Source organism: Acartia tonsa, chromosome 12, assembly GCF_053477335.1.
Source record: "Acartia tonsa isolate MP-2025a chromosome 12, ASM5347733v1, whole genome shotgun sequence".
Classification (NCBI taxonomy): domain Eukaryota; kingdom Metazoa; phylum Arthropoda; class Copepoda; order Calanoida; family Acartiidae; genus Acartia; species Acartia tonsa.
The window spans coordinates 41,937,150-41,950,644 of NC_137271.1; positions in this window are offsets into that span (position 1 = coordinate 41,937,150).

The window sequence follows — 13,495 nt, forward strand, 5'->3', positions numbered from 1 at the left end:
ACATATGAAAACACACACACACACACGCGCACACAAATCACACTGTGCTCACCCACCAGCGCCGTCCTTCCATTGGTTAGCCTCCAATTTTTCTTCGAAGGCTGAATTTTGCCAAAACGTTTTCTCCGATAATTTCAATGTACAAAAGTTATATTTTTTATGCGATGTCTTTTTTGATGTTGCATAGGCCCATTTTATGGGAAGGGGTTCGATTACCATTTGCGCAAAAGAAGGGGAAAGGAGCTGAAGGAGGAGCGGGTAAATTGTACAGTCTCTGTACAAATATTTATATATTTTGTACAATCCTATCTAATTTCTGGTTTTATTTAGACTAAAATTACAATTTCCGAAAGCAAGGCTTTTCTTTAATTAGGGTAGGTCCGTCTGTCCGTAACGGATTGCTCTATCCTATAGCTTTTTAACTTTGCATGATGATTCTTTTAATTAAGGAAGCCTAGCAGCTCAATAATCATTATTATAAAGTCTGTATGTCCATTTAAAACATGCAGATTTACATTTTTCTATAACAATTTTATGTAAGATGTAATCATCCTATTCATCTGATTTTTGGAATAATAATTAATATGACTACAAGGTAAAACATTATACACGAAGCTTCTCTATGATGAAATCATTAAAGTGAAACTATGTCCTTAAACAGTATCCTGTATTTATGCAATTAATTTATGTACAATTTTATTTAGACCAACAAATTCATGTTCTGGTTATTAGATTCTGATACTCTCTACAAGAGTAATTATTCATTTGTCCTTTTTTTCTGATTTTAGAGCTTTGCTTTTATGGATGTTTAATGTTGTCATCTTTGTTTGTTAATATCTGGTTTCATATAAAACTGTTACCATTATAATTGGTCACCTAATTGGATGTGCTGAAAATGAATTGCCTATTTCTTCAATAATTTCCAAATGTGTACAGCAGATAACCCAATTATTGCAAATGCTATTTTCAGCTACTTGGGTCAAAAGGAAAAATAATAAAATATATAAACGATTTATACATTATACATTCAAATTTTTTGGGAAGTTTGAAGCTTTTTTAGCCAGTAGCAAGTATTGAGATAGGACGCGGATGCTAAGTGCACTTTTGGAAACTAAAATTCAGTATATCCCTAATTGTGTTTATCATAAGAGGGGGGGGGGGGGGGGAGTCTTTCATCTATTGCCCTATCCCTACATTTTGGGTAAAGAATCATGATCTAAGTAAATGAAAATCCCAATACCCTATCTGCTCCTTTTTGCATAAAATTATGGAATTTATAAATATTTTTTTGCTATAAAATCAATAAAGATGAAACGAATTAAAATGAAAGTCTTATAGCTAAATATAAAAGCTATGACAAAAAATGTGTAGTTATTTGTAGTAAATAATAAAGATGATTATAATTCTAATATTTCAACCTTACCGCTTTTTGTAAGAATTGTTTTTTATGGTTTTTGTGTCTTGATGTATTAATGTGTTTATAAATGTAAATATATAAAAAAAAATTTACACCATTATCAATCTTCAACTTTTATCTTAAAGAAGTACAGCGTGACACACACACCGACTTACACTATATGGTCTCGGCCTATATGGTACAGTTACACACACACACACACTTTCACACACATATGACTTTCTCTTAAATGCCTTCTTTCTTTCCCATATAAACATATGTATCATATGTATATAGATGGATGCATGTTAGACTTTAGTGCTGCTATTATATCGACAAAGCAGTGGCGTGCACGGGGTTCAAAGACTTTCTTTTAACAAATTAGGTGAATTTTTCACATCTCACACTCAAAATGTGTCAAAATGAATTTTTGGGAGGGGGTATTAACACTGACCCCATTTTCTAGAAGTAATTTCTCCTGGAAAGACCTAATCCGTCAAAAGACCTAATCCTATAAAAGACCTAATCCTTTAAAAGACCTAATCCGTCAAAGTCCTAATTAAAAAATACCTAATCCTACAAAGACCTAATCCAACAAAAGGCCTAATCACAAAAGATCTAATCCAATAAAAGACCTAATCTGACAAAAGATCTAAAAGACATAAGACTTATTTGGACAAAAGATCGAAATAAATGACAAAATTTCTTACTAACTCAAAAAGGTAGAAAAAATTTAGGTTTTTAGTTTTTTTAGTTAGTATAAGAGAAGGGTTAATGCTTTGGCCCATAAACAGATACAATTTTCTGTTGTACATTGCATAGTTCCGTTTATAAAATTTTGATTGATTGGTACAAAGTCTCTAGCTATAATTCAATCTACATAATTAACCATTGTCCTATCAAGAAAATCCCTGATTTTTTTACCGCTTATCATGTTAAACTTCAGTGCTGCTATTACCATGAGAAGGTTTTTATATAATGATCACAAGAATATCGTTACCTTGCTAAATGGGGATATTTTTTATTGACAAAGATTCTAAAAATTACTAGCGGCTACGCCCCTAGTGGCCTCTTGGCAAGGACGTCCAAGGGGAGGGGGTAAAGTGGTGATTACCCCTCCTAAAAATTTACCCCGGGGGTAAATTTTGGAGGGGGTAAAAAAAATTTACCCTTGCCAACAGATTTCAGGGGGGGTAAATACCCCCCCCCCCCCAAAGCAGATTTTATCCCCGGGGTAAAAATTTGGGGGGGGGGGTAAACAAATTTTGCGCCATTTTACCCCCCTTCCAAACCCCCCCTTAAAAAATACCCCCCCCCCCCCCCAAATAAAAAAGCTTAGATGCCCCTCTAATTATTTTCTTCAAATACAAAAACAGATTTTTGGATTCCCTTTTTTTTCTAGAGGTGATATTTCATGGGTGGGTGGTCGTATCCTCCCCTAAAATAGCTATAAACCTAGCTACGCAGGACCTTTTAGAAGATAATTTGTATGTATGTATGTATGTATTTCATCAATTTAACTATCGATATACAATTTATGATAATAATATAGGATAAGGTATGAATAGTTTATGGTACAAGGACAGTAGAGCTTAGTACACCTCTTTTAGTACATGGCAATACTGGTAGAGGTTTTACTACTAACTCGATTATGATCTGAATTTAGGGGTGAAACCCCTCGGAGATATGATTGCAAAATTAAATGTGACTTAACTGGTGGTTATTATGTAGTTATATTGTAGTTATAAATGTAGTTATCTTGTAGTTATAAATGTAGTTATCTTGTAGTTATAAATGTAGTTACCTTGTAGTTATATATGTAGTTATTATTGTAGTTACAATGAAATTTTGTAAGTAAAACAATTGTAGAAATAATGAATGTCATTTAAGAATTCTAAAATGTAAAAAATATGCTGATTTGTATGTTTAGAAGAAAATTATACTGATTGTATCATAAATAGAAATTTTTTATTGTGATATTTAGAAGGAAGCTACTCTATATTTAGATGTCTAAATTGTTTGAAGCTGTGATTTATTAGAATGGAATGTGGTGGCCGTTTAGGATATGGAAATTTGGTTTGGAGAAGTTTACATTGCTGACATTTTTGTTAAATTATCTATACAATATTGACAATCCTGAAAGTTTAGGTTAATATATGTAGTCATAAATAGATAAATGCCCTTGCCCATCATTCAATAAGCATAATCTAAAGACTTTTTTTGGGAGACCTTTATAATAGAAAATGCTAACCCCTACTCTTAGCTAGCAAAATTCTGATACTAGGCCATTGTTGTCACACTTGTTACAGAAATGAATAATGTAAGTATAATTTTATAACTAATGTCTAGCAGATTAAGAATTGAACGTGGTGGCCGATTAGGATACATTATTTTAGGTTTGCAGTTGATATTGTTGACATTTGCTGTTAAATCCACTTAATAAAAAACACCTCTGCAAATTTAAATTATTATATGTAGTCAATATAGATTCATGCCCCATCCCATTAAGCATAAATCTAAGGACTAATTTTTTGGAGACCTACATAAAACCTAGAAAAATGCTAACCCACCTACTTAGCTAGCAGAATTCTGATGCTAGGCCAATTTTGTTATGAATATTACAGAAGTGAGTGATGTAAGTATAATTTTACAACTAATGTCTGGCAGAATTAAGTTATATTAGATTTGATGGAAGATTATTTTTGAAGGCTAAGTTGACTATGAAGTATTACTTATTTTCTTGGGAATAAGTGGCCGTTTTAGGTAAAATATTTTAAATTTGAAGAATTTTATTTTTATAAATGAAGGCGGAGATGACATAGTAGCGATTTTAATTTATGAGGATTATGAAATTTTTAAGATGAAGTGTTGATATTGTTTAGGAAATGTGGTTGACATTGAATTGGGTTTGTAGATATTATCACTTAGATCCATTTTGAGTTGTAGTTTCTAGAAGTTATGTCTTAGAATAAATATTTTAATATAACTAAAGTTGATATTTATAAGTTACATTTTTTGTATGAAGTTACTCACTTAAGTCACAAGTGAGTTTACTGCAGCTTTCACATTGTGCATGCGACTGTATGCTCTGAGAGCTTACACTACTTACTTGTAAAGGAGAACCTTATCAGCCCAGCGAGATTCTTCGCTATAGACAAAAAAGCTTACTACCTTATATAATAGGATAGGTTTAGTAACCCAAAATACCATAATCTCGTTACTATGTCAGCCATAACCACTAGGATTTTAATGCTGAAACCAAAGGTTATTGAAATAATTATATAAACAAAATGTTCCCATGTCTTTTAAGGCCCGTCGAATTTTCTGCTGTAATCATATCAACATAAGACCTTAATTTAAATAGCGTCCAGGGTTTTTTTTTGTGTAAAAATACCTAATTCTGGATTAAATGCCTTATTTTTTAATGCCAAAACGAGGTCGTTATCCAATGTAATATGATGTCAACATTATGCCATAATGTTTAACATGTAATTGTGGTTATAAATGGTTTATGGGAAAAATTTGGTCAACAGCAATTAGTAAAACAACATTTTTAATACATGTTTGACACTTTTAAACATCCCTATAGTCTTATTTCCCTAGGGAGGGCGTGGACACTGGAACGTAAAGTATACGGGACACCCAGAGTTTATAAACAGTGATAATGTATAAAGTTATATACACTACTCGTCCTTTCACGTATAGCTACTAAAATATCATAGAATCCTTGAAATTTGATTTTGACAATTGTGAAAATTGTAAAAATCGGACCAAAGACAACAAACATACTTGAAAAAAAAAATAAAGCTACTTTTCCTTTTATCTATAGACACAAAAAATCGGACCATACACCAAAGAAATTAAATATAATTTGTTGTATAGGACTAAAGCGGCTAAAAAGCTGCTGAAAAGCAGTCAAACAGCTATGAATTTATTATACATAAATGTGCCCAATAGTGAAAGAAATATGGACAAGAAATTTCAGCTTTATATCTTAAAGAGGGGCTAAGAAAATCGCGTTTCTCCCAAAAAATTTACAGGCATTTGGAATTTTAGATTGGCGTCGCTTCTAAAAACAGTAATATTCTTAAAATGAATCGAAAATCGAAAATTCTGTAATTAAAAATGCTGTACAAAATTGAGAATTGAATTTGACCACCCCCCCCCCCTCCCCTGGGTTTCCCTCCAAATAGTTAAAAAAAACCTTCCCAGAACCTCTGAGAAGCTACCCGGTAAAGAAGAACCATATCGGTTCAGCGGTTAGCGAGATTGTTCGGTACAGACATACATAGAGACAGACAAAGATCCTGTTTCTTTATTTCAAAGGTCAGTTGATTAGCCCCTAGCCTCGAGGCGAGGGCGAAAGAAGAGGTTATTAAAATAGCCAAATAAAGAAGTAAATTTTTTTTTTGTCTGTAGCTTAAGATTGATTTGGTCATTTATATATGGAAGATTTGGTTTTAGGGCAATCTACTTCTTTCCTTACTACTTCGAATACAGAGATCCTCGATGCTAGAAGCGCAGCCTCTTGTATAACGATATTTTGCATGGTAACCGTTCTTGAATCTGGATTGCAGGGGTTTGGTTAGCGGCAAGAGTTGCTATGCCATGTGTATAATATACTAGTATTAAATGTACATTAATGAGGTAATAATTTTTAAGGAAAGAAAAATATGGAGGTGGAAGGCTGTTTATTACACTAGTTTCCAAATAACGTTTTCTTATTCGATATCTTACCAACTTTGGCGACATTAATGTAATTTTTTATTGGTTGAATCATTAATTTGAGTGTCCATCACTCCATCACTAATTATCATTTACAGAAGGGGTGATTTTGTAATTAACATTGATTTATCGGCCATTGTCTTATCCCATTTGATTCCTACATGATAGTATTAAATGTACAATATTGCTCGGCTAAGATTTTAAAAGAAACAAAAAAATGTCTAATCAACATGGAAACAGCTCATCAACTTAGATTGCTTTTGAAATATTTTATTTGGGGGATGGTGCATAGATGTCCAAAGGTGGTGGTCAACTTATTTGAAACCTTTTATTTTTCCCCCCTCAAGCTAAAAAAAACTTGAACGTCCCTGGAGGGGGTACTGTACAGAACCAAAACCAAACCATTCGATCAATTTTGAACCAAATTGTTTCAGAGATTTTAATAGACATGCACACATCAAGAATTCAGGCTTTAGATAACAGATCTTTAGTATAGATGTATATGTGGTATACGTCAATCATACGGACAAGCCTTTCCTAGAGTATACTATGATCTGGGACTGCCGGCAAATGCAGATGTTAAAACTCCACCCATCAACTTTAGATATGCTATCAAAAGGCGGTCATTTTGATAAGCGGTCACAATGGCCACCTGGGCAGGGGGAGGTGATTACCCCCCCCCCCTCCCCCTTGCCGCAGCCGGACCTTCCCTTTTCTCTGCCATCACCTGCCTACCCCAAGGAGGCAGCCTTCCCTTCTACCTTTGCGCCTGTGGACACAGCCCCCAGCTCAAAGGAACCCCTCACCAGCTACCCCTCATAATCTATTATTATACTTCTATTTGCTACATAAACCTGTATATCTATTGTAATGAATCAGTTAAAAATATATCCTTTAATCAGTAACTCCTTGTAGTTATTTATTGGTAGAATCCTTAAGGCTAGGGGCTGGTTTGAATCGAACTCGCTCAGTAGGGTTGAACTGCTTCACCCCTTACCACAACTTGGTGTCAGCGTGTTTCAATCGAGCCCTGCTAAAACTAGCCGATTCTACCTCTGGCCGAGGGATTGGACCCTTTTGCAAGTAAGGGGACAGTCAACTGACAACCTTAGAAGCACTCCTGGCCGAGAGATTGGACCCTTTTGCAAGTAAGGGGACAGTCAACTGACATCCAACAAGAATTCAAGAAGCCAACTGACCCGAGAAACGGCCTTTTTAGGCCACTTTTTATCATTTTTGAACGCACCACATAGGTAGTTTTACCTACTGCGGGTAAATTTTGCCTGCTGAACGCACCACACGGCACCCTTAGTGACCGTCCAAGCCGCTTTGCGGATTCATCCTACGCTTGCTGAACGCCTTACCGTCTAGGCCAGCAAAGGTAGGACCCACTAATGGGGCACTTCCTCAAATTTTGCGGGTTCGATAAGTGTCTGACAACCTGATTCTAGGGCTCAAAGGACCAAAGGTCTAGACACAACTGTAGCTGAAAGCCTCGTCCCCAAGCAGTTACACTAGCCGACACTCCTAAAAGCAGGGAGAATGCTAGCATAGTTGCAGTCGCCTCCTGCGAGAAACAACCTAGAGGGGAGTCTTGAATAGAAACGACCACATTTGCCGCAATGTTTTGCGATTACGCTTAGGAAGGAGCATATGAACGCATTGTCGGAAGTGTGGGGCACCCTCTGCGGGGTGTAACAACTGTGCTTAGGAAGGAGCATAAGTATTGCATCACAGAGGTGTCCATCATTTGCCACACTGTTGGGTAGTCACGATTGGGGTGATACCGCAGTGTTGGGAGTGTTGTCCACGTACTTTTCCGCAATTACTGGGGAATTGTACACCACTCAGTACAACATTTGCCACACCGCTGGGTAGCTGCGATAGGGGCACTGCCGCGGTGATTGGAAGTGTTAGCCCATACGATTAGAGCGGGTTCTAACTTGGCACGTGCAGCTGGGAACAAGCCCCAGGGCACGAGTAGGCCAGACCCATGAGACAGAGTGCTGCGTAACTGGTCTTCCCCCACCAAGAATCTACGAGAGCAGGCGAGCCTCCAGAGCTGCGGAGAGTAGCGAAATCTAACGCAGAACAGCGGAGAGCGGCGAATTCTAACGGAGAATCGTGTGTTAGACGGCTGAAACATGCCCACTGACTGGCTGAAACATGCCCACTGACTGGCCGAAGCTGGCCAAATAGCTGTGAACTGGCAACGTGTCGGCTGGGACAAGCCCCAGGACACCCAGGCCGAACCTACGAGACGGACAGCTGCGTAGCTGGTCTCCCTGAGAAGGCTATGTGTGGCTGCGAAGCTCCAGCACACAAGTAAGGCCTACCACTGCAACGGATAGCAGAATTCGAACCCAAGGCGCGGCAGGACGGGACATTCCCTGCCGCCACCTCTCTGGATTCGAACCCACGGCGCTGCAGGACGGGACATTCCCTGCCGCCACCTCTCTGGATTCGAACCCACGGCGCTGCAGGACGGGACATTCCCTGCCGCCACCTCTCTGGATTCGAACCCATGGCGCTGCAGGATGGGACATTCCCTGCCGCCACCACCTGGATTCGAACCCGCGGCGCTGCAGGACGGGACATTCCCTGCCGCCACCACTCCAGATACGAACCACCAGCACTAGCAGGGCGGGTATTCCCTGCCGCCGCTGCTTCTAAACCCAACTGTGTCGCTGGAACCAGCCCAGGACACAACCTACTGGCGCTTGCAGGACGGGTATTCCCTGCTGCCACCACTTCAAGAATCAGCTTCTAGAGCTCTGTGCCCCCACCATGGTAAGAGAGGGCATCATAGCTGCGGCCCGGCCGCCGCGGAAATTCCGCCCGACGCCAGCGGAATGCAAGAACCCCCTGTCTAGTGGCCAGGAATTACCCTTCCACATCAGGGTGCGGTTCCCCACTCACGACCCTGCCCAGCACGTGCAGGTCAACGCAATGATAGATCCCGGCAACCGTATGCCCGGGTCTGCAGTAATTTCCGAGTCTCTCATGCACACAATGGGCGTGCAGAGGCTACTGATTCCAACACGTACGCGTATCATCACTGCCAATGAAAGGGGGCAGCCCCTCCAGGTACTTGGCAAACTAAGCGAGCTCTATATGGCGGTGAGCCACTCGCTCATCCTCCATTTGTACCGTGTGACTGTGGTCAGGAATCTCCCGCGCCCACTGAGCTTAGGGGGGGTCTTTCTGTGTGAGTTCGGAACTAGGCTTTGTTTCGACATGCAGACCCCCTGCCTGTGGGTGCGTGGGGAGTTTATCCCCCTCTACGGTGCCCCAGTGGACCGCGAGACCGCCAAGAGAGAGTTAAGCTACGAGGGGCCCCCAGAGGCCGAACCCGTTGAGTCGCGGCCAGCTAAATCTGGGACCAGGCCCGTCAAATCGCGGCCTGATGCCCCCGGTGCCGCGCTCGGCCAGCGGAGTACAGCCACCCCCCGAACCGAACCTGTCAAGTCGCGGTCAGCCAAGTCCGGAACCAGGCCTGTCAAGTCGCGGCCTGAGGCCCCCGGTACCGCGCCCGGCCAGCAAAGTCCGGCTGACCCCAAGACCAAGCCCACCAAGCCGCGGCCAGTCTCCGCCCAGTCCGAGCCCTTCAAATCGCGGCCGGACGCCCCTGGTGCCAGGCCCGTCAAGTCGCGGCTGGCCACCACCGAGCCCGAGCCTGCCAAGTCACGGCCAGATGTTCCCGGGGCCGAGCCCGTCCAATTACGGTCGGCCACCCGTGACGACACGGAACATGAACCGAGCCACAAGGAGCTGCTGCCGGGCCTGAACCCAGACTCATCCCACGTCGGTGAGAGCGGAACCCACCGGGTGGACACGGCCCTCACCGCCAGCAAGGGAACCAACCTGTCGGCTGTGACCCTTCCACCTGTACCAGACACGGCCGCAGTAGAATCACCAACAGCCTTCCCGGAGACCGATTGCCTCCCAGAAGCCTCCCTGACTGCGGATACTGTCATCAACGGCCAACCGTGTCCTCCCGGATCCATCCCTGAGTGCTCCTACCAAGCCGAGCCCGTCAAGTCGCGGCCGGCTACGCACACCTTGAACGCCGTGTTCCCCTTGAACAGGCACGCGGCCCCCCTGATCACGGCCAAGCAAGTCACCCTACTGGCCTGCAGCCTCACGATGGTCTCCATCCAGCTACTTGGCCGACACCTTCAGGCCGCAATCCGCTTGGCTGCCCCAGTGCAGCAGGTTGGGGAGCACTACCTCCCACTGGATGCTGGCCTTCCTGTGGCTAGGAAGCTAGTCAAGCCTGATGTTCTGGGGGTTTCCACCAATCTACCCCAACGCCTACATGCCAGGGGAGAACCTGTAGGACTCCAGGCGGACCTGGAGCTGGACAAGACTGAATTCTGGGAGACAGACCCCATGCTCAAGATGGGGGGACCAAGCGCTCCTGAACAATGCCAGGACATCAACTACCCTTTTAACCCAGGAGGATGGAAGCTTCAGCCCAATACAGCCCAGGGCCGTAGGAAGAGGCCATCACCTGGCACTAGGAGTAAGGGGGAGCCAACCCCCCTGAGGAGAGTCCAGGCCCCCACAGGATCAAGGCCTGGGGAGGACCCCTACCACAAGCCTCAGGACTGCCCGCCGGGGAAGCTACCTGTAACATCAACCCCGTACAGTAGGGTTGCCCCTGGAGGCCCCATTGCAACCATGTCCTTTCACTCGGACCTGCCACTACCTGGTCACCTGGCCCAGCTTATTGCCTGCCTTGGGCAAACAAGACGTCCCACCGTGCAGCAAGAAGTCAGGGATGGCCAGCTTGGGACCCTCAACCACCTGGCATCAATGACCACCGCCTGGCTGCCGGTCATCGTATTGTTAATGTTGAGTGGTTGCACCTGGCTCTTACCCCTACATCTCTCAATATTCTTACAAATGTTCACCCAGATTGGAAAGTCAGCAATTGAGTACAGCAGCAGGGGTATATGGCAGCGTAGGAGAGTCCAGGCATCCAGCCCGTTGCCATATCCGGCGCCATCACAGAGACCCAGAAGATCCCCTGACCAAGGCTCAGGGGGTTCGAACCCATGCCAGAGAATTGGTTGCCTACAAGAGAGGTACCAGACCCCCAGGATGGGCCAGAGGCCACCAGAGGTTGAGCACCAGGCCGGCCCCAAGCAGCTGCCGGCCATTGCAGCATCTCAACCTGCCCTGACCCATGTCACCACCAAGGAGAGGAGAAGGGCAACGAACGTTGACGCCACGGAGAGACCAGACCTACCGTACGAGCCAAGAGAAGAAGTGACCACCATTGCCCCCAGGAAACCAGCCAATGGGGCTCTGCCGGAAGTCGGAGACCCTGCTGGGACGCTGGGGCCCCAGCCAGATGAACCTAAGGAGACTTTAGCTGAAGCCACCACCCCCAGCTGTGGACTGGGTCAGAGGTGCCAGGGGATAGCAGAACACCACTCCCCAAGAGGCCTAGAGGCCCCTGTGAGACGACTGGCCACCTGCCTCTGCACAGACCCAGTAGCGACCAACCTGCCTGTTCCTGGGAAGGATTCACAAATTCTACCCTCAACTGCCAACGAGTGGTCATCTCTAGCCAGACACCCCTGTCCAAGGCCAGCCAAGAAGAACTTGCCAGCCAGGGGAGACCTTCCAAAACCTACGCCTCCAGCTGAGGATGTGTGGGAACCAGGAATACCAACATCAGCCACCTCCAGCAAACTTGAAGAAGCCGCCTGGGGAGAGAGAGGAGATGCACCCAGTAACGAGCCCAACGGCCAAAGACCTTGTCCTAGCCCAGAGGGAGACAGAGTGCCAGATCACCTCCCGGCTAGGGGAGAGAGCTCAGGATGCGATACCTTTAGTCCCCTCACCGCAGGGACTGGGGAGCTGTCTGCCCAGATACCGGCCAGATCCCCGCCGGACCTCCAGACCGGCGCTGATCCCCCACACAGAGAACTGGCCTACCCCTACACTGAAGATCTAACTGCCAGTCTCCTACCTGCCCCTGTCCACGACAACCCTAGGGGAGACAAGGTGGCCGCCAAACTGCCACCACCACCTGCCAGCGTTGTCCGAGACCCTGGAAGCTGGATACTCCTGGACCAGTCCAATGGTGGAACGGTTGCGGCAACCTTACCAGCTAGCAGTCAACCTGGAACCATGGACCAACTGCCCCTGCACCAACCAGCCGAAGTCACTGTCCTGCCACCGCCAGCTGTGGACAGGAGTCTGACCAGCAACCCTACAGGAGGAGGAGAGCAGCCGGGACCTGCGCCTGCGCCGCCAGCTGGCGCCATATGTAATCCCACAGACGAACTAGAGTTTGAGATACCTGAGGACCGGACCAACCACCCTGGAGGAGAAGAAGAGAACCTGACCAGCCAACCTGCAGAACTGGGAACAGTCCCTCCGGCGCTACCCACCGACGCGACATGGAACCCAGATGCCAACATGGAGCCTCTGCCAGCCAACAGCGAGTCCCCAGGACAAGAAGCAGCCACTGAGATGGAAGTTGCGGCCCCTGAGGACGACGCCAAAGCAAGGTGCCACCCCCAGATGACAGCTATACCCACCGGGGTTGGAGCCAAGGCCCCCAGTAACCTGGACAAGGCGGGCGCACCCCTGGAGCTCTATGCGCCAACTTCCACCACGGTCCCCCCTCTAGGGACCTCCAGAGTAAGCTTGGGCCTCCATGTCAAACTGCCAGCTGAGACAGAAATAGTTCGCCATACGAGGCCTAACTTCCAGTGCCGAGGCTTGACTGTCACCAACCCTCAGCTACGAGCCAACCGGGAATTGACCATGCGGATTACCAACCACAGCCAGACCGAGCAACGAGTTTCCCGAGGGGCCGGTGTGGCCCGAGCTGTCCTACACCGTGCTGTGCCCCAGGGAGAGTCTGCCAACCACCATGGTTCAAGGCCTGATGTCCCGATGGTCCCACAGCCCTTGAAGGGGAGGTTGTGGTATACGGCAATCATACGGACAAGCCTTTCCTAGAGTATACTATGATCTGGGACTGCCGTCAAATGCAGATGTTAAAACTCCACCCATCAACTTTAGATATGCTATCAAAAGGCGGTCATTTTGATAAGCGGTCAGATTGGCCACCTGGGCAGGGGGAGGTGATTACCCCCCCCTCCCCCTTGCCGCAGCCGGACCTTCCCTTTTCTCTGCCATCACCTGCCTACCCCAAGGAGGCAGCCTTCCCTCCTACCTTTGCGCCTGTGGACACAGCCCCCAGCTCAAAGGAACCCTTCACCAGCTACCCCTCATAATCTATTATTATACTTCTATTTGCTATATAAACCTGTATATCTATTGTAATGAATCAGTTAAAAATATATCCTTTAATCAGTAACTCCTTGTAGTTATTTATTGGTAGAATCC